The sequence below is a fragment of the Lichenostomus cassidix genome, chromosome 1Aa, assembly GCF_008360975.1.
Source record: "Lichenostomus cassidix isolate B80296 chromosome 1Aa, HeHo_3.0, whole genome shotgun sequence".
NCBI classification, from domain to species: Eukaryota; Metazoa; Chordata; class Aves; order Passeriformes; family Meliphagidae; genus Lichenostomus; species Lichenostomus cassidix.
This window is the reverse complement of record NC_139480.1, coordinates 57651070-57676688: the sequence shown is the minus strand read 5'-3', so window position 1 is coordinate 57676688 and position 25619 is coordinate 57651070. Positions and strand designations below refer to the sequence as shown.

The 25619-nt window shown below is 47.3% G+C and overlaps 1 long non-coding RNA gene and 1 pseudogene across 1 annotated transcript; both read right to left on the bottom strand.

Moving 5' to 3' along the window:
- Positions 1-3170: 3170 nt before the first annotated feature.
- LOC146443964 (uncharacterized) lies at positions 3171-4420 on the bottom strand (annotated as a pseudogene).
- Positions 4421-21959: 17539 nt separating this feature from the next.
- LOC146443963 (uncharacterized) lies at positions 21960-25051 on the bottom strand. Its single transcript, XR_014849392.1, has 3 exons — positions 24914-25051; positions 23188-23490; positions 21960-22710 (listed from the first exon to the last, which is right to left on the bottom strand). It is a non-coding gene; the product is annotated as an uncharacterized LOC146443963 (long non-coding RNA).
- Between the last annotated feature and the right edge of the window lie 568 nt (positions 25052-25619).

Sequence of the window (25619 nt, the reverse complement as noted above, 5' to 3'; positions counted from 1 at the left end):
GTTAGGGCCTTCTCGCAATGGCCTTGGGAGGCGCTTTCCAGCGGCAATGCGCCTGCAGCTGGATGCCCTTTAGTTCTCTCAACCCTAACCCTAGCCGTAACCCCAGCCGTAAGCCTAACCCTAGCCCCAGGTTATTACCTGAGCAAAGCGCCTGTGTTCCCTAGGTGGGAAAGATGGCGGAGCAGCCATGTTAGGGCCTTCTCGCAAAGGCCATGGGAGGCCCTTTGCAGCGGCAGAATGCCTGCAACTGGAGGCCCTTTAGATTTCTCAACCCTAACCCTTGCTGTAAGCCTAACCCTAGCCCTAGTTAATTACCTGAGCCGAACACCTGTGTTCACCAGCTGAGAAAGATTGCGGAGCAGCAATGTTAGGGCCTTCTCGCAATGGCCGTGGGAGGCTCTTGGCAGCGGCAGTGCACCTTCAGCTGGAGGCCCTTTAGATCTCTCACCCCTTACCCTAGCTGTAACCCTAACTCCAGCCCAAGTTAATTACCTTAGCCGAACGGCTGTGTTTGCCAGCTGGGAAAAGGGGCGGAGCAGCCACTTTAGGGCCTTCTCGCAATGGCCTTGCGAGGCTCTTTCCAGCGGCAGTGCGCCTGCAGCTTGAGGCCCTTTCGATCTCTCAACCCTAACCCTAGCAGTAACCCTAACTCCAGCGCTAGTTAATTACCTGAGCTGAGCGCCTGTGTTTGCCAGAAGGGAAAGATGGCGGAGAAGCCACGTTAGGGCCTTCTCGCAATGGCCTGGGAAGGCGCTTTGCAGCGGCAGTGCGCCTGCAGCTCGAGGCCCTTTAGATCTCTCAACCCGAACCCTAGCCGTAACCCTAACCCTAGCCCTAGTTAATTACCTGAGCCGAGCGCCTCCGTTCGCCAGCTGAGAAAGAGGGCGGGGCAGCCATTTAAGGGCCTTCTCACAATGGCCTTGGGAGGCTCTTTGCAGCAGCAGTGCACCTGCAGCTGGAGGACCTTTGGATCTTTCAACCCTAACCCTAGCCGTAACCCTAACCCTAGCCCTAGTTAATTACCTTAGTTGAGCACCTGTGTTCACCAGAAGGGAATGATGGCGGAGCAGCCACGTTAGGGCCTTCTCGCAATGGCCTTGGGAGGCTCTTTGCAGCGGCAGTGCACCTGCAGCTGGAAACCCTTTAGATCTTTCAACCGGAACCCTAGTCATAAGCCTAACCCTAGCCCTAGTTAATTACTTGAGTCGAGAGCCTGCATTCACCAACTGAGAAAGATGGCGGAGCAGCCACGTTAGGACCTTCTCGCAATGGCCTTGGGAGGCTCTTTGCAGCGGCAGTGCGCCTGCAGCTAGCGGCCCTTTAGATCTCTCAACCCTAACCCTAGCTGTAAGCCTAACCCTATCCCTAGTTAATTACCTGAGTTCAGGGCCTCTGTTCGCCAGCTGAGAAAGATGGCGGAGCAGCCATGTTAGGGCCTTCTCGCTATGGCTTTGGGAGGCTCTTTGCAGCAGCAGTGCGCCTGCAGCTGGAGGCCCTTTAGATCTCTCAACTCTAACCCTAGCTGTAACCCTAACCCAAACCCTATTTAATTACCTGAGCCGAGCGCTTGTGTTTGCCAACTGAGAAAGTTCGCGGGGCAGCCATGTTTTGGCCTTCATGCAATGGCCTTGGGAGGCTCTCTGCAGCGGCAGTGCACCTGAAGCTGGAGGCCCTTTAGATCTCTCAACCTTAACCCTAGCCCTCGTTAATTACCTGGACCGAGTGCTGCTGAAGCTCGCTGAAGAAGAAACAAGCATTTTGGGCACTGTGAGGCTGAAAAGAAGCATTCTGGTGCACTTGGGCCATGTTCTGAAAGAACCTTGCTGCAGCGTTCTCAGCCGCTGGTTTGTTCGCTTTCTGCAAACCGCCGGTGAGCAGCAGATCTTGTCCGCAGCTAAAGCGCGCTTTAGGGCGAGATAGCCACGAACCGCTCTCTTCAGCCAGGCAAGGCTGCGTGCAGAGGGGAGTACTGGAAGAAAGCCTTCTCTTCACCTGCTTCCTTCTGGGACAGCTATATCTCGTGCAGATATGCATGTCTGAATTCGTGGCAAGCTCCTTTTCGTTCCTTCTTGCTGTACCTTAGGCCCCTCAGTGCAAGTGCTGCCTATAGATTGCTGAAGCAGAAAGAAGCATTGTGAGCACATTGTGGCTGAAAAGCAGCATTCTGGTGCACTTGGGCCAAGTTCTGAATGAACCCTCCTGCAGTGTGCTCAGCCACTGGTTTGCTCGCTTTCTGCGCACAGCCGGAGAGCAGCAGAGCTTGTCCGGAGCTGAAGCGCGCTTTAGGGCGAGAAAGCTGCGAAGGGCTCACTTCAGCCGGGGAAGGCTGCGTGCGGAGGGGGGTACTGGAAGAAAGCCTTCTCTTCACCTGCTTCCTTCTGGGACAAGTATATCTCGTGCAGATATGCATATCTGAAGTCGTGGCAAGCTCCTTTTCGTTCCTTTTAGCTGCACCTTATGCCCCTCAGTGCAAACGCTGCCAGGAGCTTGCTGAAGCAGAAAGAAGCATTCTGAGAACATTGTGGCTGAAAAGAAGCTTTCTGGTGAAATTTGTCCAAGTTACGAACGAACCGTCTTGCAGTGTGCTCAGCTGCTGGTTTGTTCGCTTTCTGCGCACAGCCGGAGAGCAGCAGAGCTTGTCCGGAGCTAAAGCGCGCTTTAGGGTGAGAAAGCCGCGAAGGGCTCACTTCAGCCGGGGAAGGCTGCTTGCACAGGGGGGTGTCAGAGAGGCCGCCGGGAAGTAACACTCACTCTCACAGAGATAATGGTGTTATTCCGTTTATTTCCTCTAAGACAGGCATTATTATAGAAAACAGGTACAGATTCATGCGACAAATCGGCACTTATGATTGGGTATTTGGTTTATGTGCAGATCTATCTTAGCTTTCTGATTCGCTGTGGTCTTTAGGCACATTTCACTTGGCTCAGCTAAAGTTTTGCCAGCATAAGCTGAATTACTGACTGTGTGATTCTTTCTCTATTTTGCTTGTTTCCTCTACATTGGATACAGCTCTAGTTCTCTTTTCTATCCCCTGGGAAGAACATCTCAAAGTTATGAATAATAGCATCTTAGAGTTAAGAACAATAGCATCTTCAGAGTTTAGAACAATAGCCGGTTTGTGCATGCTGCATCTTCTGCACACACACCTCGCTAATATGGCCTCGTTCTGCTAACCATTTTCCAACAATTCCCCCTTTTTCTTTTTCACAAGCCAGGTTTAATTGATTGTTCTCATCAACATCCGCTGCAAGCATTGCACTATGCATTGCAAAATTGTCAAGAGTAGCAAAATTACAATTAAAATGAGTACAGCTGCTTGAAATAAATCTTTGAACCATCCAGTAATTCCCCAACCTTTCAGCCACCCAGCAAGTCCTAGATCATCGGCCACTTGCAGTTGTTTTTAAAGGTTTTGCAGTTTGGCAAGTTGCCGGTGAATGGACTTCGAGTGATCAGAAAGATTAATGCAGCACATTCCATCAAATTCATCACAGCCATGGCCTTGAGCTAATAAGAGAAAATCTATCACAGCTCTTTTTGAAGGGTAGCATGTCTAACTGAGTCAACATCAAGCAACAATTCTGAAATGGCTTGAGAAGTAGCGTTAGTTTGTTTAGCTTACCAGCATCCTAACTTGTTTATTTGAGCCAAGGCTTTAGCAGAGGCCACTCCTGGCGCTAAAATTGAAGCAGTTATGATGGCTCCAGGGGACCAGAATTTGATATTTGATTTACAGTCAGGGGAAAAAGCATGAGTAATTAGTTTTGTGCGACGATGTTGTCGGGTCATATTTAGAATCATTGAAGTGTTGGGGGTCAGCAGCGTCAATCTCCCTAAGGAACAAGGTCCACCTTGTAATTTGGAAGGAATGCTAGGCCATGCGCGGTCTCCGCAAGTTAGGAACATTCCTGCTGGCAATGATATAGGATAGTTTGTGGACACAGATAATTTAGTAGAAGTGTATTGATACCACAGACTGGCGTTTCTGTATATTGTCAGGCTAGAATTTACACTTGTTGCGGTATCTTTCAACTTGGCTTGTTTGCTTTTCCAATTAAAGGTCACGCAAGCATCCATTCGTACAGCTCCTAACCGTTCTAATTCTTGAGGCTCATTTGGGGCTATAGGAAGAAAAGGAATCCATTTGTCCCAGTTGTCTACTGTGCTATTAAGATTCTTCTGATTGCAAGTAGGAACGTGAGAAGGACATGGCCAATTGTCTAAAGGCACACCAACTAAACAGGTAGAAAAGGGATTGTATGGTGACGAAAGAGAGAGACAAATTGCGTTTTGCCCTGTCAAGTTGGCTAGAGTGACCAACAAATTTGTTTTCGGCTGTACTGGAATCCATGTTTCAACAACAGAAATTAGGCAAATTAAGGTTAGTGCTATGCTGCTGGAGTGCATTGAGGGCGGCATTGAATACAATAAGCGGCAATTAGTAGCGTTTCTTGGCTTTTCTGCACTTGGCGTAATGCTAGTGCTAAAGCCCACACTTGCTGAGCAAGTTGATATACATGAAAATCTCTAAATGTGCTTGCACAAATTTCTTAAGGAGATTTCTTATATATTACTGCAATATCACCTTGAAAAGCACTTAAAGCGTTAATGGGAAAACAATGATTACATAAAGCGCCTGTTATCGCAATACTCCAACTACTTCGACTGAAATGTGTGCTGCAACTACCACACTGTAGCTGTAAAATCATTGGACCCTGACAGCGCCCACAGTTTTCTCCTTGGAAGTGACAAACTTTGGAGGGCAGTTGCCAAGCGCCAAAGGTTTGCCCTGCAAAGACGTCTGCTATGATTCTTCAGGGACAGATGCGTGGATGCCCTGCTTGCACTGCAAATGCAGTGAGCGCTTCAACTATCTGGTCTGTGGCTCGTCGCAGTCTTTCTTGTTGATAATCTGTCTGGGAGCAGGTCTCGTCCATCTACTTGGTACCCATAGCAGACCGGAACTTGTGGAGACACAACTATAACCTCTACCATTAAATAAAAGTGGGGCAGGTCCCTCCCAGACCCCTGTTGCAGGGTTTTTATATGTAATTTGAACTCCCGGGGTAGCCTGCATTTTTATCTGACTATAATGAGTAACTACTGGTGGATTTTCTGCATCTCCTGCTATGCTTAAGAAATTTAATGTGAAAATGACTTTTGCTAAACACACACTAGGGTCTGTTTCTTCATAATTTTTCTGTTTGGCTAGATACTCCTTTATTGTTCGATGAGCTCTTTCTACTATGGCTTGTCCGGTGGATACGTGAGGGATTCCTGTGTTGTGCTTGATGCCCCATGTTTGTAGAAATTGTTCACATTTCCAGCTCACATAGGCGGGTGTATTATCAGTTTTTATCTCTTTGGGTACCCCCATAACTGCAAAGCACGAGTTTAGGTGTCTAATTACATAGCTTGCCTTTTCTCCTTCTTGAGCTGTTGCCCAAATCATTTTTGAAAATGTGTCTATAGTAACATGAACACAGGAAACTCTGCCAAATTCAGGAACATGAGCAACATCCATTTGCCATAATTCACAGGCTTGTAGGCCTCTGGGATTCACTCTGAGACCTAGACTCGTGCCATGCTGGTTGCATTGCTGGCATGCTTGAACAATTCCTCGGGCATCGTCCATCGATAGTGCAAACTGTCTGTGTAGAGCTTTAGCTGATTGATGAAACATTGAGTGGCTTTCTTGAGCAGCTGCGAAGGAATTTTGTGGAGCTTGTAACAGTGGACTGACAAGAGCATCTGCTCTAGCATTGCCTTCACCTAGGCCTTGTGTGGTGAAGTGACTCCTGATGTGTAGGTGTCCTAGGTTGCAATATTGATGTAGTTAAGTATTCTATTACCACCAGCTGTGGGCCATTAGCTGCTATCACCCACTCCGGATGACAGGCAATGGGCCATCCGTTAGCTATTATCACTTGCTAATGACCCACCCCGCATGACAGGCAATGGGCCATCAGGGACCCACCGTGTGACTCATGGACTTATCTCATCCCATTGTGAGATGCTCTGCCGAGGAGGGAGGAGCCAGGTGTTCCCACGTGGATATAACCTGGCCTTGGAACTGCCTAAGCTAGCCCTGTCTACTGGGTTCCCAGAGGACGAGAGCTACCACTGGATCTTCAGCTGGAGACTAGACCTTCACAGGATCACCACTTCAACTGGACTACTTCAGCTGGACTGCTACTACCACCCTAACAGGGTGTTAGGTTGTATCTGACTTTGTCAGTGCTTTTCCTTGTATTATTTCACTTATTTTTAATTTCAATCTTGACTTGTGATCTCCCACTGGTTTGTTTTCAAACCAAGACAGTAGGATACTACAAATTTCTTTTCTGTCATGGATGGCCGGTTGGATTTGCAGGAACAGTTGTCCTAATCGTGGATTTGAAGGTATCTTGATCAGGGCTTGCTCAATTCTTAGGACAATGCCAACGACATATAACGAATCTGAAACGATATTCAGGGGTGTGCTGCGCCATCGTGTGAGTGCCCAGGCAACTGCTGCTAGCTCGAAGGTTTGCAGCGAATCACATGTTTCTCCTTTAAGGGTGTGTTCTTGCCACTCTCCATTTTCTAACCATGTACAAGCAGCTTTTTTCCACTGCTGTCCTGCATCGGTGTACGCTGTGCAACCTTGAATTGGCCTAGCACGAACCTTGGGCTCTTCTACCCACAGTTGTTCCCCTATTATTTTGATTCTGGGATCTGCAGGATATCGCTCTAAGAGTTGTCCTGAGTATGCATCTAAGGCAATTTGCATATCCGTTGAATTTTGTATCAGCCACTATTGTAGCTCTGTCTTCAGGGGTATGCTAAAAAATACAGCTTCATGTCCTGAAATTTCTACAATTCTGGTACGTGTTTTTCGAATGAGAGTTGAAAGCATCTCTGTGCGTGACCACACACTTTTTGGTGGTGATAAACTGATGAACACCCATTCCAAAATCACAATGCGTTCTTCGGGACGAGTAATTCTTGCATGTTTGACAGGCTGTTCTTTCTGTATAGTCTTGGACGTCTTGGCAATCTTGGAAATACACGCTGTTCGGTTTTCTCCCCCTTTCTCTTTTTGCCAAGACGGCCATTGGCAAATGATTCCAAATGGGGCGACAGTTTGATTGAAGAAGAGCGCACCTAGTGGAACTTCAGGCAGGCGACGTTCAGTGAAGGAAGGTCACAATATTTCTCCAAGTTGCACTAGACAGTTTTGCTGATCTTGAGTTAACGTAATTGTAGCAGCTGGATCGGTGCCTCGCAATAGTGGTAATAATGGGAGTATGTCTTCATTTTTGAGGCCAATGAGATTTCGTACCCACTGTAGATCTCCAAGTAGGGTTTGAGCATCATGCACGGTTTTCAGTTCAGAATGTAGGGACAACTTTTGAGGTCTGATTTGCATAGAAGTGACAGTCCATCCAAGGTATTTCCATGGTGCAGACATTTGAACTTTTTCAGGGGCAACAATTAAACCTTTTGTTGCAAGTAAAGTAGTAATATGTTGTAGATCTGACGGAACGAATGGTTGTTGTTGGCACAATAAGATGTCATCCATGTAGTGATAAACGAGAGCAGAGCTAAAAAATGCACGAATAGGTTCTAAAGCCCAATGAACATATAGTTGACACATAGCTGGTGAATTTTTCATGCCTTGAGGCAATACCACCCACTTGAATCTTTGAGCTGGTTCGCTTTTATTTATGGCTGGTAAGGTAAATGCAAAATGAACTGTATCTTCTGGCTGTAGAGGGACTGTGAAAAAACAGTCTTTAAGGTCAATGATGAGTACCATGCCACTGTTGCGGAAGCATCGTTGGGGTGGGCATTCCTGGCTGTAAAGTCCCCATGGCCCACATTTGAGCATTTACTGCTTGAAGGTCATGTAACAATCTCCATTTACCTGATTTCTTTGGAATGACAAAGATGGGCATGTTCCATGGGCTAACAGAGGGTTGAATGTGCTTTGCTTCAAGTTGTTCTTTCACAAGTTGATGTGCAACTGCGAGCTGCTCCTTAGACAAAGGCCACTGCTCGACCCATACAGGTTCTTCTGTTTTCCATTATATTTTTGGGGTCGGCGGCCTTTTCGCAGTGGCCCCTACTAAAAATGTGTTGGTTGTGGTAGGTGCAACACTGCACCGAGCTGACTCAGAACATCTCGTCCTACCAGTCCTCCAAGATTTCCTGATAGGAGCATGACATAATGACACACAGTAATTTTTTGCCCTTCTGGGAATGTGATGGATATAGGTACTGAGCTTCGTGAAGGATTTGTGCCTCCTCCAACTCCTTGAATGGAATCAAGGGCAGTACATAATGGCCAAGACTTAGGCCATTTTGCTTGGCTGATGATGGTCACGTCAGCTCCTGTATCAAGTATTGCTGTGACTTGATGAGTGTGGCCATTGTAGGTGAGCTGCAGATTGATGAGTGGTCGTTGAGTCATTTGCTGTGCTAAACTAACTACGTGATTTCCGGTTGACCCAAAAGCTCTGTTACCTCGATATATTTGAGGTGGATCTCTAGGTAATTCTATACTATTAGTCAAATTTTTCATTAAGATGAGTTGAGCGATTCTGGTTCCTTTGTGTATGGTAAGTGGACGAGTTAAAGTGTATGCACACGCAAAAACTTCACCTGTATAGTCCATATCTATGACTCCTGGCAATACAATGAGCCCTGCAAGGCCTGAGGATGATCTGCCTATGATGAGAGCGCCAAAATTTCCATTTTGGGTAACTGGTTGCCCATTTATCCCTGTTGGTATTTTCTGGGCTCTATTGTCTAATAATGAGACATCTATTGTTGTTGCCAAATCGATTCTCATGCTTCCACAGGTTGCTGGAGGGAGAAGCCTTGCTGAGTTTGCGGGAGCTGCCATTTGTGTCACAGCGCAGTGTCCCTTCGCGCTCTTGTTCACGTTTTTTGTCCTTCGGCAGACAATTGTAGCATGTGTGTCTTGTTGGCATTTGTCACACCAAACAGTAGCTGTGCATGTCTTGTGGACATGTCCAAATTGTCCACACTTAAAACAGCCTTCAGGTTTTGTTGATGTTTTTTGAGAGCCTTTCAATTTTGTGACTGCAGCAGCTAGTAGTTGTGTAGTTGGTTTGATTGTTTCAGCCACTGCATTGACTACATATTGATTTTGTTTTTGCGCTGCTACACGGCTTGCTACTTCAAGCATTTGGTGCACTTCTGCTCCTTTTGGCAAGGTGGCAAACAGTTGTTTCGTAGGTGGATTGGCATTTTCGAATGCTAGGAGTTTAAACATGTTTTGCTAGGCATCTCCCGAAAGATCATTTTGGTCTTCCATTGCTTTGAACAATCGATCAATAAAGTGTGAGTATGGTTCAGTGACGCCCTGTCTCACTGCAGTGAAGCTAGGTTCTGTCTTTGAATCGGACACCGCTCCGAATGCCATTCGTGCGAGCTGAGTCGATAGATTGTGCACTTCAGGGGGGTACTGCAGTTGTACCATCATATGTTGACAGTTGCCATCTCCTGTGAGCATCATCGAATTAATTCCAAACAGAGGATCTCCTTGATTGCGTGGTCTTGCTGCTTCTTGTTCAGCCAGTCGATGCCATTCATTAGACCATGTTATAAATTGTGATGGAGTCAGCAACATCCGTGCCAGATTTTTACAATCTGTGGGAGAATTGACATCAGCTGAAAGAAGCCAATCTATACCTAAACGAGCTTGTTCAGATTTAATTCCAAAATCAACAACTGCTTTTTTAACTGATTGCAAAACTTTGAACTCATGTTGATCATACCTGGGACCCTGCGGGTCATATAAAATAGGACAAACAATGTTTCCAGCTGACTGCCATTCTCCTTCTATTATGGCATCTCGAACGACTCCAGACCACCTTTGCCCTAAACGTGAAGGATTTGGAGTTGTGCAGTATGATGGTGGCAGCAGTTGACACTGCACTTCAAATGGAGCAGAGGGCTGAGAGGCAGAAGGCTGAGAGGCCCATTGCTGTAATTGAACTGCATCTTTAGCTGTATTGCATCGCTGTGGTATTGGTTGTACTATTTTCCGAGCAACTGTGTTGCTCTTTTGCTGCTCTAATTGTTTCATTACTTGCTGTAACTGAGTTTTTAGTTCTTCAACAGGATTTTTGAGTTCTTTTTGGCTTTTGGTAACTGGTTCTTGGAGGGTAATATTGTTTGTCAGTTCTGCTTCTTCATCAGAGTCACTGTCTTCTTCACTGGGCAAGGGCTGTGCTTCTGGGATTGTTGCCAATATGGGCTGTTGAGATGACGGAGGGACGTGTGAACACTGGGTGCTTCCTGTAACTTCCATGTTTTTTGTCATTTGACTCACATTAGCGTCTGGAGAAACTTCCGCAGTTGTCTCTGACTGACCTGCAAGAAACTCTCTCTCAAAAGGAGTGGTAAGATTAGACTTGTCATACTTTTTTCGGAGTTCAGAAACTGAATAGCAAGATTCTGCCTTTTGTCCTTTCATTGCCTGAAACTTTTCAAACAAAGAACTCTTTGTTTTTACTCTGGACTCTGTCAGCGGCAGAGCGACAGAAGCATTTGAAGGAATGTTATCTGTTGGAGTGTTGCCAATAGCCTCTAAGGCTGCGGTAGCGACCTTTTTCTCAGCTGTTAAAGACTTTAAAGTGTTTATAACTAGATCCCAAGTTGTTCCTAGCTCTATCAAATCTTTCGCTCCCTTTTTTTGTATTATTTGATTAAAAAGAACATTTCCTACTACTTGCCATTCCGAAACAGCGAAAAGCAAAGAAGGTGAGTTTAAATAGTTCTGCTTCCTAGCGTACGAAATAAGCTTTTCTAAATTTTTCTCTTTCACTCCCGTCCCTCTATTATCAAGGATATTAAGGAGTAAATTCTGTGCCGCGGCAAGTTCTAAATCCATTGCCCGGGACCCCCACGCGGAGGAAGAGGTAGTGACCCTCCTCACCTGGCTTGGACTTTAATTCGGTCTTCAACCGTTTCTTGGCTCGGACTTCAATTCAGTCTTCAGCCATTTCTCTGCGTCTGCGACCTCCTCCCCGCTTCCACTGCTTGACCGATTCGATCTTCTCGCAGCTTCAGCTCTCGTACTCGAAGTACCGGTCTGTCCCTGTTCGGGTGCCAAATGTCGGAGAGGCCACCGGGAACTAACACACACTCTCACAGAGATAATGGTGTTATTCCATTTACTTCTTCTAAGACAGGCATTATTATAGAAAACAGGTACAGATTCATGCGACAAACCGGCACTTATGATTGGCTATTTGGTTTATGCGCAGATCTATCTTAGCTTTCTGATTCGCTGTGGTCTTTAGGCATGTTTCACTTGGCTCAGCTAAAGTTTTGCCAGCATAAGCTGAATTACTGACTGTGTGATTCTTTCTCTATTTTGCTTATTTCTTCTACATTGGATACAGCTCTAGTTCTCTTTTCTATCCCCTGGGAAGAACATCTCAAAGTTATGAACAATAGCATCCTAAAGTTAGGAACAATAGTACCTTCACAGTTTAGAACAATAGCTGGTTTGTGCATGCTGCATCTTCTCCTGCACGCACACCTCGCCAATATGGCCCCGTTCTGCTAACCATTTTCCAACAGGGGGGCACTGGAAGAAAGCCTTCTCTTCGCCTGCTTCCTTCTGGGACAGCTATATCTGCCGGAGATATGCATGTCTGAAGTCGTAGCAAGCTCCTTTTCGTTCCTTCTCGCTGCACCTTATGCCACTCAGTGCAAGTGCTTCCTGAAGCTAGCTGAAGAAGAAAGAAGCATTCTGAGCACAGTGTGGCTGAAAAGCAGCATTTTGGTGCACTTGGGCCAAGTTCTGAATGAACCCTCCTGCAGTGTGCTCAGCCGCTGGTTTGCTCGCTTTCTGCGCACAGCCGGAGAGCAGCAGAGCTTGTCCGGAGCTAAAGCGCGCTTTAGGGCGAGAAAGCCGCGAAGGGCTCACTTCAGCCGGGCAAGGCTGCGTGCGGAGGGGGGTACTGGAAGAAAGCCTTCTCTTCACCTGATTCCTTCTGGGACAAGTATATCTCCTGCAGATATGCATATCTGAAGTCGTGGCAAGCTCCTTTTCGTTCCTTCTCGCTGCACCTTATGCCCCTCAGTGCAAATGCTGCCAGGAGCTTGCTGAAGCAGAAACAAGCATTCTGAGAACATTGTGGCTGAAAAGAAGCATTTTGGTGCACTTGGGCCAAGTTCTGAACGAACCCTGCTGCAGTGTGCTCAGCCGCTGGGTTGTCCGCTTTCTGCGAACAGCCGGAGAGCAGGAAAAGTTCTGCTTACGCTGGTACAGAGCAACTGTCCTGTGCCTCCTTGTGTTGGTTTGATAACAAACCAGTGGGAGATCACAAGTCAAGATTGAAATTAAAAATAAGTGAAATAATACAAGGAAAAGCACTGACAAAGTCAGATACAACCTAACACCCTGTTAGGGTGGTAGTAGCAGTCCAACTGAAGTAGTCCAGCTGAAGCGGTGATCCTGTGAAGGTCTAGTCTCCAGCTGAAGATCCAGTGGTAGCTCTGGTCCTCTCAGGGACCCCAGTAGACAGGGCTAGCTCAGGCAGTTCCAGGGCCAGGTTATATCCAGGTGGGAACACCTGGCTCCTCCCTCCTCTGCAGAGCATCTCACAATGGGATGAGATAAGTCCATGAGTCACACGGTGGGTCCCTGATGGCCCATTGCCTGTCATGCGGGGTGGGTCATTAGCAAGTGATAATAGCTAACGGATGGCCCATTGCCTGTCATCCGGAGTGGGTGATAGCAGCTATTGGCCCACAGCTGGTGGTAATAGAATACTTAACTACATCAATATTGCAACCTAGGACATTATCCACCCCTTATTCTATTACCATCTACACAGTTCTCACTTAAGATAAGGTCTCCTTGTGGGACACAACGGGTTTCTCCATCTGCCTGCATCACCCACCAAGTATAACCAGGTCCTTGGGCAAAAACCACTCCACGGATGGGTTTGCCTTTCCCTGAGGTGGGACTAATCCAGACAGTCTTTCCTAAAAAACCTCTTACGTGTACCACAGGGACTTTATCTCCATCCACTGTGTGCAAAGGTTCGGACTCGGCAGGACCGGCTCGATTGATAGAACCCCTTGTGTTAACCATCCAGGTGGCCTTTGCTAAGTTCAGTTCCCAATTTTTGAAGGTTCCCCCGCCAAGTGCCTTCAAAGTTGTCTTAAGTAGTCCGTTGCACCGTTCAACTTTCCCGGCAGCTGGTGCATGATAGGGGATGTGGTATATCCATTCAATTCCGTGTTCTCTAGCCAAGGTGCTTATGAGGCCATTCTTGAAATGGGTTCCATTGTCAGACTCGATTCTCTCAGGGGTACCATGTCTCCACAGGACTTGCTTTTCCAGACCCAAGATGGTGTTCCGGGCAGTAGCATGAGGCACAGGGTAGGTCTCTAACCATCCCGTGGTTGCTTCCACCATGGTCAACACGTAGCGCTTTCCTTGGTGGGTTTGGGGAAGTGTGATGTAGTCAACTTGCCATACTTCCCCATACCTGTACTTTGACCATCATCCACCATACCACAGAGGCTTCACCCGCTTGGCCTGTTTGATTGCAGCGCAAGTCTCACAGCTGTGGATGACCTGTGAGATGTTGTCCATGGTCAAGTCCACCCCTCGGTCACGAGCCCACCTGTATGTAGCATCTCTCCCTTGATGACCAGAGGCATCATGGGCCCAACGAGCTAGAAATAATTCTCCTTTGTGCTGCCAGTCCAGATCCACCTGTGACACTTCCACCTTGGCAGCTCGGTCCACCTGCTCATTGTTACGATGCTCTTCATTAGCCCGACTCTTAGGTACATGTGCATCCACGTGTCGAACTTTCACGGTCAGCTTTTCTGCCCGGGCGGCGATGTCCTGCCAAATCTCAGCGGCCCAGATGGGTTTTCCTCTGCGCTGCCAGTTAGCTTTTCTCCAGCGATCTAACCATCCCCATAGCGCGTTGGCTACCATCCAGGAGTCAGTGTAGAGATAGAGCCTTGGCCATTTCTCTCGTTCGGCAATATCCAAAGCCAGTTGGATGGCTTTAAGCTCTGCGACCTGACTCGATCCACCTTGTCCCTCGGTAGCCTGTACAGCTTGTCGTGTGGGGCTCCATACTGCAGCTTTCTATTTCCGATCTGCGCCTACAATTCGGCAGGACCCATCGGTGAAGAGGGCATAGCGTCTTTCACTCTCCGGCAGCTCGTTATACGGGGGTGCTTCCTCGGCACGTGCTACTTTCCCCTCTGCTTCTTCTGAAGATAATTTAAAAGTCTCACCTTCAGGCCAGTTTGTTATAATTTCCAGAATCCCAGGGCGATTCGGGTTTCCAATACGGGCGCGCTGTGTGATGAGGGCAATCCATTTGCTCCACGTGGCATCAGTGGCATGGTGGGTAGAGGGAACCCTTCCCTTGAACCTCCACCCCAGCACTGGCAGTCGGGGTGCAAGGAGAAGTTGTGTTTCTGTGCCGATCACCTCTGAGGCGGCTTGGACTCCTTCGTAAGCTGCCAAGATTTCTTTCTCGGTGGGAGTGTAGTTGACTTCAGACCCTCTGTAACTTCGACTCCAGACTCCCAGTGGTCGACCTCGGGTCTCACCAGGCACTTTCTGCCAAAGGCTCCAGGACAGACCATGGCTCCCGGCTGCAGAGTAAAGCACATTCTTTACCTCTGGTCCTGTCCTGACTGGGCCAAGGGCTACCGCATGAGCAATCTCCTGTTTTATCTGGGTGAAGGCTTGCTGCTGTTCAGGGCCCCAGTGGAAATCGTTCTTCTTGCGGGTTATGAGGTAGAGAGGACTCACGATCTGGCTGTACTCAGGGATATGCATTCTCCAAAAGCCTATGGCGCCTAGGAAAGCTTGCGTCTCCTTCTTGTTGGTTGGTGGAGACATCGCGATGATCTTATTGATGACCTCAGAAGGAATCTGACGCCGTCCGTCTTGCCACTTTACTCCCAGGAACTGGATCTCTCGGGCAGGTCCCTTGACTTTACTCTTCTTGATGGCAAAACCGGCTTCCAGGAGAATTCTGATGATTTTCTCTCCTTTCTCAAATACTTCCGTTGCTGTGTCCCCCCACACAATGATGTCATCAATATACTGCAGATGTTCTGGAGCCTCACCCTTTTCCAGTGCAGCCTGGATCAGTCCATGGCAGATGGTGGGTCTGTGCTTCCACCCCTGGGGCAGTCGGTTCCACGTGTACTGCACACCTCTCCAGGTGAAAGCAAACTGAGGCCTGCACTCTGCTGCCAGAGGAATGGAGAAAAAGGCATTGGCAATATCAATGGTCGCATACCACTTTGCTGCTTTGGATTCCAGCTCATACTGAAGTTCCAACATGTCCGGTACAGCAGCACTCAGTGGTGGTGTGACTTCATTCAGGCCACGGTAATCCACCGTCAGTCTCCATACTTCACTGGACTTACGCACCGGCCATATAGGGCTGTTAAAGGGTGAGTGAGCCTTGCTGACCACCCCTTGGCTCTCCAGATCCCGAATCATCTTATGGATGGGGGCCACGGAGTCTCTGTCAGTGCGGTATTGCCGGCGATGCACTGTTGCTGTAGCAATTGGTACCCGCTGTTCTTCAATTCTCAGTAGTCCTACAGCAGACGGGTTATCTGAGAGACCAGGCAGGGTATTCAGTTGTCTTATGTCTTCTGTCTCTACGGCTGCTATCCCAAAAGCCCAACGATGTCCCTTCGGGTCCTTGAAATATCCACTCCTGAGATAATCTATGCCGAGGATGCATGGGGCGTCTGGACCAGTCACAATGGGGTGTTTCTGCCACTCATTCCCAGTTAAACTCACTTCAGCTTTCAGTACAGTCAGCTGCTGGGATCCTCCTGTCACCCCAGAAATAGAAATGGATTCGGTCCCCACATACCTGGATGGCATCAGGGTGCACTGAGCGCCGGTATCAACCAAAGCCGTGTATCTTTGTGGGTCAGACGTGCCAGGCCATCGGATCCACACAGTCCAATAGATCCGATTGTCCCTTTCCTCTACCTGGCTAGAGGCAGGGCTCCTCTAATCCTGTTTTTGGTGCATGACGTTCTTCTCCTGTAAAAGTGTTCCTGAGGTCCCTTCAAGTGGATCAGTCATATTATCACTTCCATTCTGTCTGGAGTTCTGTCCACAAGAGACTGGGGCAGTGTTGTACCTAGATGAGCCTCCTGAAGTTGATGTTTCTTTTTTCAATTCACGTACCCGGGCTGCTAAGGAGGAGGTGGGTTTCCTATCCCACTTTCTCATGTCTTCCCCATGCTCCTGCAGGAAAAACCAGAGGTCACGTCGTGGAGTTTGTCTTCTTTCCTTGGCTGGGGGGTGTCTGCTCCTGATGGCAGAGACTCGGGTTGGTTTTGGTGTGGCATGGAAAAATCCTTCTTTGAGCTCTTTCCTTAGTTTCTGATTCTCTTCAATTAAGCTCCGGACTTGCGCGGCCAGGTTTGTTTCTACCGATGAGACCTGGGTGCGTAGTGGAGCGGTGACAGTGTCCTTGTAGATTCTCAGTTTGTTTGCTAACACACCCACCTGGTCTTCGCCTTCCCTCCACTGCAGTGTTGCCAGGTAACGAGAGTATATCTCTGGTCCGAGCCGCGCGAATCTTAGCCACATTTGTGAAGTGCACTGGACATTATCTGGGCTCTTGGGGAATCTCTCATTGTCCGAGAAAATGATCTCTAGTACGGCCAATTCCCTCAGGCATCGGATACCTTGTTCTATTGTGTTCCATTTTCTCTGGTGCATCTGGAGGTCTTCTTTGCAGAGGTATCTGTCCCGTACACTCGCCAGCAATCTCCGCCAGAGGCTGAGAGTTTCCTGGGTTTTCCCAATCCCCTGGTCAATAACCACATCCTGGGACAAGGATCCCAGTTGTCTGGCCTCACTTCCGTCCAGAATGGTGTCATTAGCGGCGGCATCCCATATGCGGAGCAGCCAGATTAAGATGGACTCATTTGCCTGCCAGGTGAATTCCCTCCGTAGGTCCCGCAGCTCCCCCAGGGATAGAGAGCGAGTGATGATCTCCGGCTCTGTCTCTTCTGCTGGGTGAGATGGTCCTGCCGCATCCTCATCAGTCGCTATGCGGACTGATTTGCTCTTTGATTTCTTTTTCTGGACGGGGGCAACTGCTACGGGCTTCGGCTGTTTTGATTTGCTTTGTTTCTCCTCCGCAAGAAGACAAAATATTTTCCTGATCTGCAGCATGAGGTACACGGTGCTGGTCAAAGAAAACAGAACTAACAAAAAGATTATGCCATCCCTAGCATCCAGAGAGAACTCAATATCCTCAGAAAAGGCTGTGCCTGACCTGAAAGGCTGGAAGAAACCGCTCTCTCCTCCTAACCCCATAGGGTGGGTGCGATTGCTGAGGAGGTCCCAGACGTAGTGGCTCAGATTAGGCCAGGCAGACAAAACTGAGTATATGTTCCGAATGGTATTCATCGCCTCACAGGTTATCATACAATAGGCATAATAAACCAATAGAGCAATTCTCATGCCATTCCCTGGTCGCAACAGGAGCACTATGACAGGCAGATAGTTTCCCATTTGAGGAAAAATATAGAGAGCGAGATACAGTACCCATGTAGATAAACTGAGCATCATGGTGATAGGATTTCTGAGTTTCCTCAGGTTCGTGCCGCACGTTGGGCGCCAAAATATGTGTTGGTTTGATAACAAACCAGTGGGAGATCACAAGTCAAGATTGAAATTAAAAATAAGTGAAATAATACAAGGAAAAGCACTGACAAAGTCAGATACAACCTAACACCCTGTTAGGGTGGTAGTAGCAGTCCAACTGAAGTAGTCCAGTTGAAGCGGTGATCCTGTGAAGGTCTCGTCTCCTGCTGAAGATCCAGTGGTAGCTCTGGTCCTCTGGGAACCCAGTAGACAGGGCTAGCTCAGGCAGTTCCAGGGCCAGGTTATATCCACGTGGGAACACCTGGTTCCTCCCTCCTGGGCAGAGGATCCCACAATGGGATGAGATAAGTCCATGAGTCACACGGTGGGTCCCTGATGGCCCATTGCCTGTCATGCGGGGTGGGTCGTTAGCAGCTGGTAACAGCTAACGGATGGCCCATTGCCTGTCATCCGGAGTGGGTGATAGCAGCTAATGGCCCACAGCTGGTGGTAATAGAATACTTAACTACATCAATATTGCAACCTAGGACACTCCTACAGCTGGTGTGTGACGAAGGCTTTGCACATGTCGCCCTGGCATCCATTTGGAATATTTTGAGAAAACCTGCTTCCTTAGCCGGCCATGTCCCAGACACTCCTCTCTTGGCATGTGTGGCCTGCCAAGTGTAGTTTGGCATATCTCCTAAAGAAGGGTCACACAGGCGGGTTGCAAGAAGGGACGAGGTGTGCGGGCTTGAATAAAAGACAGCTCTGGAATAACTGAATTCCGAAGATCTTCCCCACTGTGAGATGACATCAATTGACGCAGAGGCAGAGGGACGCCTTCTGGACAGGACTCTCAGAGATGCTGGATGTCTGTGGAGCTGTGGTGATAGCTGTGGTGATAGCTATAAGACCTGTTTTCTTCCATTTTCTCCCTATCTTTCCCAGCCTCTCTCTCTCTCTTTCTGGCGCAGGCCGGTTTATGGGCTAAATTAATAAAGTCCCTGTTTGGACTGAAATTTAATTGCCTTGACTTGTTGAATTCTGTTGTGCTTTTTTCTTCTTTTTGCACTCCGAGATCATAGCTGGTACGAACCATCCCACGTCGGCTTCTAAGTGGACTGTGACAGGCACCTGGGTGACACCAAATCCCTCCCGGCACGCGGCGTGTTCCTGCAGCCTCGTGTGTCTTGGCATGGATGGGGAAGTGTATGGGATACAAAACCTGCCCACCGCCTGCGTTTTCTGAAAATCCAGTGCATTTCCTTGTCTCCTTGGGATGTTCCTGTTCTCCTTGGGCAAAGTGCAGTTAGGTTCCAGGGGTGTAGGGGGAGGGAAAAGCCTGAAACCATTTCTTTCCTGGAAAAATATCCCCTTCTTTCCAGCACAACTTGAATGCTATTTCCTCCTGTCTCATCCCTTTTTCCTGGGAGTGAAGACCAAGAAAATGTGGCTAAACCAACCTTTCTGTGACTTGTTGATTGGGAGTACTTGAGCATACTAGCTCAGTGTTCTATTCATGCCGTCTTTGAATGCAATTATGGATTGGAATTTCACAGAAAATTTTAGATGAATGATAGAAGAAGGAGAATTCAGTAAGAAGTGAAAATGGACTGTGCCTGAAATGGCCCTGGTTATTTCTGAAGGAGATTGAGATGGTTGTGTATATCCATGCGGTGTGTTGTTTGCGAGACAAATTGCATGGTCAGAGGTTAATAATCAGAGCCTCCCAATGCTTTGAGGGTGCTGGAGGGTGTTTTGATTCGAAAGTATTTGATTCTTTTTTCTACTATTGCACTATCAGAAATCTGCTGGATTAGTAGGCTGAGAACATTCTGGTTTCTCTTGACGGTGTTTGAAAGATCTGCCAAGGTTCTGGCAAAAGGTTTCTGTCTGTTGCTAAGCTCACCATGTTCTTGTATTTTATGTGATTTGTGGTAGTTCCCAGTTTGAATACTCAGTAGATGAAAGAATGAAGCCCCTTGTCTCTCACAAGGTTTGCAGAAGAGATTCCTGTTCAAGCTGATCCAGTGGCTCTGCAGAGCTTTTCAAATGACTACACTCTGCATAAATCCAAATCTAAGTTTTAAAAGCAAGAGTCCTTTCTTTATACATTCCTTTCTCTTTTTGTAAATAATGAAGAGAAAAAGGTACATCATGCTTTGTGAAAACCAGATTTGAAAATGATTTTCTGGAAGTTCGATTGAGCCATGAAGTGAGTTGCTCATCCATGCTCTCGAAATGCATGTATTAAGGCCAAGAAAGGAAGCCATTGTAGAGTGAAGTTAAACCAACGCAAACTGGAAGGCAGCGTTGACAGCCAGAATCAGTCAATTCTTGTTGACCATGGGGGTTTCTGCAGCCCAGGCTTTGAAAAGGCCTGCATGTGTCAGATGCCCCACTCACTCAGACCTGATCAAGAAGAATGATTTGTTTTTCTCCTTCAGGAGGAATGTCCATGTGAGTATTGCTTTTGTTCGTGGCAGTGTCCAAACGATTGTTGTGAAATGTGGCAATGGGAGTCGACACAGGCACAGGCAACTGGAGCAACCACAAAACCAGGGCAAAGGGTAACTTTATTTCCGTACCTCGCTAAGCTGTTCTTGTATCACGAAAGGATGTGGAATATGGAGGTAATTCTTTCTTGTAAGCACACTTACTTTGGGATACCATCCTTCTCTCCACACTTTCATTTGAAAGGCGGCTACTACCCTCCATCTCTTCTTTTGCAAGGCAGAAAAGCGTTACTCTAAGAAACCACCAAGTTTTCTAAAAGGAACCAAAATCACTTACAACTGTATTTAAACTAAAAATAACATACAGATCTTTTGCATTGACCAATTAAAAAAAAAAAAAAAGAACAAAAGTGTTTCTAAGGCTTCAAAAGAGCAAAGAACTTTGAACTCTTTACATGCCAGAGAGCCAGGTAAGGCACTTTGGCTTCCAGTCTGGGTCACTGTAAATTGTGTCTGATGCAGTGTATAAGGTCAGGCAGGGTGTTGGTCACGTCAGCTGTTTTTTTCTCAGCAAAAAAGCCTGGAAGAAGGGCAGGGAGAGAGAAAACCTTTGGTTGGATTCATCCAACAGGGACATGTGGCAGAGGACAGTCAATGACTGGAGTGACTTTGCTCCAAGAGGATTGGCAAAGCCTTTTGAATTTCAGCAGCTGCCTCCTCAGGGGGAGGATTTTTAGGGCCTTGCAGCCCTTCAGCCAGGCACATGGTGTTTCTTTTCTTTTGCAAGCTTGCCAACAGATGGTGGCAATGCATCCCTTTGCTCAGAGGGTGTCACAAAACTTTGTGTTTGATGGAAAATGACACTGCAAAGGCCACGTGGGATGGCAGGTGTCAGCTTGTGAGCATTCCCCACTGCTTGCAACACAGGACAGCACAACATTTGTAAGGACTAACGTGTGCAATAAAAAAGTAGCAGCAATTTTAGGAATTCTGCTAGCAAATCCAGGTCACAGGCCCAGCAGGGAGTCAAAAATTCAAGTGCTGCTCAGCTCTAGCCAACTGACTCAGCAGGTGCTGCCCTGACTGGGCAGCTCTCCCCCGTGTCTCCCTCTCTCTTTGCTCCCGAAAGAAGTGCTGATGATAAGGGAAGCGAAAGTCGGGGAGCTGCAGGGCCACTTCTGCCTGGTGGCTTCAGAAACTACAGGCAGGGCTGTGAAACAAACACTTCCTGTTCAAACTTGAGGTCTTCTTGTCTTGTCTTCTTGTGGGAAAGGTGTCACCGGGAAAGGATTCTTCTCATCCCCTGAGGATCCCTGAAAAACCATGGAAAGAAGAATGCTGCTCAGAGAGAGATGCATAAAGCAATTCCAAAGCCCGGCTTCCCTAAATTTCAAGAGAAAATGTTCATTTGTCCTAGGCATAGTCTATTCGCCAGGCTCTCCCCTCCTGCCTTTTTCCCCAACAATCCCTTCCCTAATGGAAATGGAACCTTGACTTCTCAGCTTATGCTTAGCTCCATTCAGCTTTTCCCAGGCACAGAGGAATTCAGCAGCAGGTGTCCTTGCTCAGTGCCTAGAAGTGCAGTGAGGGCTGCAAGCGGGAAAACGATGGGGGAAAAGCAAGCAGTTAGAAGGCAGCTACTACAGCGTGCACACTCTGGCCTAACACACACAGCCCCCAGACATGCCAGAGCCCACACCCAGACCCATCAGTAAACAGCCATGGAATCCAACTTTAGAACGTGGAAATGCAAAGCTGCAAGGCTCACCAAGTTTGTCAGCAAACTAGAAAACCTTAGGCCCAGGTTGCAGCCAAAGCCACAGGTTTGCTGTTTCTTCTTTTGCAACAGACACCCATTGTTTTTAGAACCACACTCCTTTTGACACCCACCAATCTTGTCTTGGCACTTGCCTACAACCAGAAATGGTTCCTTATCTGGGAGGGTGTTTCTGAAGAGAATCACACAGCTCTTCAGCGGGGCTTGCAGGGAAGCTCCCCCCAGGTCTCCTGGATGCCAGTGTTGATGCCCTTCGATAGTTCCTTGTGATGTTCCTCCACTTTCCTGTCCTTGGATAACAAAGGATCCTGGTTCCTGGCAGGGTTATCCATGGCAGGCAGGTCGTCAGTGTCTCCGTTCTGCCTCTCTTTTGGCTTGTGGTGCTAGAGCTTGGTGCACGTTGTGCACTAGTCGTCATGCCTGGCGGTGGTGGCAGCACCACATTGTTGGTCTTCGTTTGGAATGAAGCTTTTGGTGCTCTGCACAAGAGAAGCAAATCCATTCTTATGATGTACATACAATGGAGGGATTTCCTAAAAACTTGGCTACATCCTGAAGCAATTGTTGCCAGTGTCCCAACTAGACAATGCTTCCAATGTTGAGAGGCATCAAGTGAGAGGTGAGAGAGACTTTGAAAGTGGCAGAGACTTTCACATTTAATAGTAGAATGGCCTAGCAGTTTTCTGATCATCTGAAATGAGCATGACTGGGGCAACAATGAGCAGAACCAAACAGCTCTCAACCTTCTTTCACCACTGCTCATTGACATAAGTTTGAGTCAGCTTCTCCAAGTTTCCAAGAACACACCAAGCAATGAATCCCAGCTCATGGACTGCAGCATCAGAGGAGGAGGAAATGAAGTGAAACCTAGTGAGAAGGCTCAGGTGTGACGCTGCACTTCTTGCCCGACTCTGCTGTGCGTGGGTCAGTGCCCTGCCCTCTTTCAGCACCCACTTTTCCCATGCTTTTCTCTCTACTCCCTGCACACGTGCTCTCCAGCGTCTCTGTCTTGGCACCGCTGATGCTGCACAGAGGACTATTTGACACAGAGCACAGCACCATCCCCAACCTGATCAAGAGCCCTCTCTCCTCCAAAACACTTCCCATCCTTCCCATTCCAAAAGCCAGCGCATGACTAAGAAGACAGCTGCTCATTTTCCCTGAGAAAAAGGGAGGAAGGAACTCCAGAATTCAAGCTCTTCCATTCCTACGGCAGTTGCAATAACTCTTCCCCCAGCTCCACGTCAGCCCCAACGCCTCTGGGCTTGAGGATGATGTCAGAAGGGAAAGACTCCCTAGCCTTACCCACCTGCACCTACAGAGCTGCTTTCTGCACTGCTTGCTTCCAGCATGTAAAGGCCAATCTGCAGCAGTTGAAGTTGCAGAAGGCACATGATGTTAGAAACTACCTCTCGAGTATCACGACAGGAGATGCAGCTCTTCGTCTCAGCCGTCTGAAGAAAAACTTAGATTTACACATCTTTCTGACATCCCACCGCTGCATACTCACTTCAATTTCTTGCAGTCTTTGTTTGCTGGGGGCTGAAATAATTTGGTTGGGTTTCTTTCAATTCTTTTGTCTTCCTGGGAGTATCTGCCTTGTCTTCTCTCTCTAACACAGGAAGAAAGACAAAAGGAGAAAGAAAATCCCTCAGGCCTTGAAGGTTCACCTCAAGTACACAGCAGTACAACTCAGCAGCTGCTTTGTTCAAAGGCTTGGGGGCATTCCAGGGAAAAAGGTGGCAAGAAATCCAATGATGTGACTTGCACATCTTGTGGGCCTTGAGTACTGATGCAAACAGGGAAGCTGTGTCCCAGTCCAGGCAGGAGAAGCCCTGGACTGGGGCCTCTGCAACCTTGTTAATGGGATAAAAACCCCAAAACACCACAGCAATCCAACTCATCTAGATCATTCACAAATTCTAGATGTTTCTTTCTTGTGCAGAGAATTCTTGAAAGACTTCCTGCCAGAAAAGCTTTCTGCACACTGAGTAACTCCATCACAATGTGATTGCCATATGAAATTTTCTCGGCCAAATGGATCCGATTCATCCAAAAAAGTCAAAATCAACTCATCACTTGGAAGACAAAAATCATCAAGATGCTGAAAAATAATCACCATCAGGTGATTTTTTCCTGAGATCAGATGCCTGCAGCTCACTTGCTCTACCTACCTGTGCTCTGCATCATCTTCTTTTGCCTCTGGTTGTTCCACTGCAAGTCTACAGCAGAAAATTTTCTGAGAAAAGAGGCAATTGCCTATCAAATTTCTCTTGAGAAGAGCTCTGAACCACAGCAGTAACACCACCGTTTGCTGCCTTCCCTCATCAGAGACACCATACCTATTGGCCAGCCTCTTTCCCACCTAAGCCAGTCTCCCAGTCTGAACTTCTACAAACATTGGAAATCAAAGCTGATCTTCACACAGTCACCTCCACTCCCTGCAATAGTAAAGCTTTCAAGTGTTCTACTTTTGGGATTAACAACCTGGATTGATTTCATTTTTTTGTATCACCTAAGCTATTTTCCTTCATGCATACATCCAGCACTTCCCACTGCATGCGTGTACTCAACAGGAACACAAATTTGTGTAGCCCAAATGTGACTAAGAACTAATGGCTCCACAGAGCAGAAGGCTGCACTTGAACTGAAAATCAGTCTCACAAATCCTACTTCTGTGCTACAATGGGAAAATACCAATTTCTTTTGGAAGTACATGTTTCTAGCAAAGTTCTGTGAGAGGGAAAGAAAAAAACCAACAAACACCAAAATGTCCATCGGGAATTTTACCATAGCCTGGGGGTCTACTTGTGGATTTCAGTCTGAATCATAGAGAATTACAGTAGTAATTCAGCAGTAGCCAGATTGATTCCAAGACCTCCTGCTCGTGTGCTCAACGTGAAGACAAATTTGGAGCTGTCAGGATTGTTGAATGCATTCATGGAAGCCTAGCTATATGAGAAGAACATATCAGTTGAACCAAATGTTTTACAAGTAGTATTTGACTTCAATACGATACTTCAAATTGTAAATACCTGTCGTTTGTTGTGAGGAGCTTGTCCATCCAGTCTGCAATATTCATCATTCCTCCACATACAGTCATCTTCCAAGATATCTAGGACTCTTGACATCTGACTGAAGAGAAGAACCCCCGAGCCTGTTTTGGGTAGAAAGGTTTCTTCTGCTTTCACCAAAACATAAGAGTTAACAAGCTCTGTAAGTCTGAACTACTATGTGAAGTTCAAAGCTTTCATGCTGACTTTTTAGAGAGTCTTCATGCTACGATCATCACTGTGCTTGTCTGGTGCTTTTAATAGTGTCAGCAGTAACATGCGGTATACACTTTTTTCCCCTCTGGAAGCTAGAGGTATGTGGGCAACCGGATGATTATAACAGATTTTCAAATCCTGCCTGAAGGACATTCAGAATTTAACTGACACAGAGATACGGTCACATTTCATTTAGAAATTCCGGTTATGAAAACTGGGTCTGAAGGTGTGTTTTGAGTCAGACCCACAGGACAGATCTTTTCATTTATCATGACTTTCCCCCTAGTAATAAGGGCCTTTTCCTCACAGGAGATTTAATAAAGGTACAATTGTAAGAAGAAGATATGATTGGTGTTTTAGTGGAAACAGTCACTTGTAATCATCTATCTGCCTGTATTTCTCTCACAATTGTGATTTTCTAGGTTTTTTCTGCACGTGCAAAGGACTCTTTAATTCCCACGCTAAATGTGTG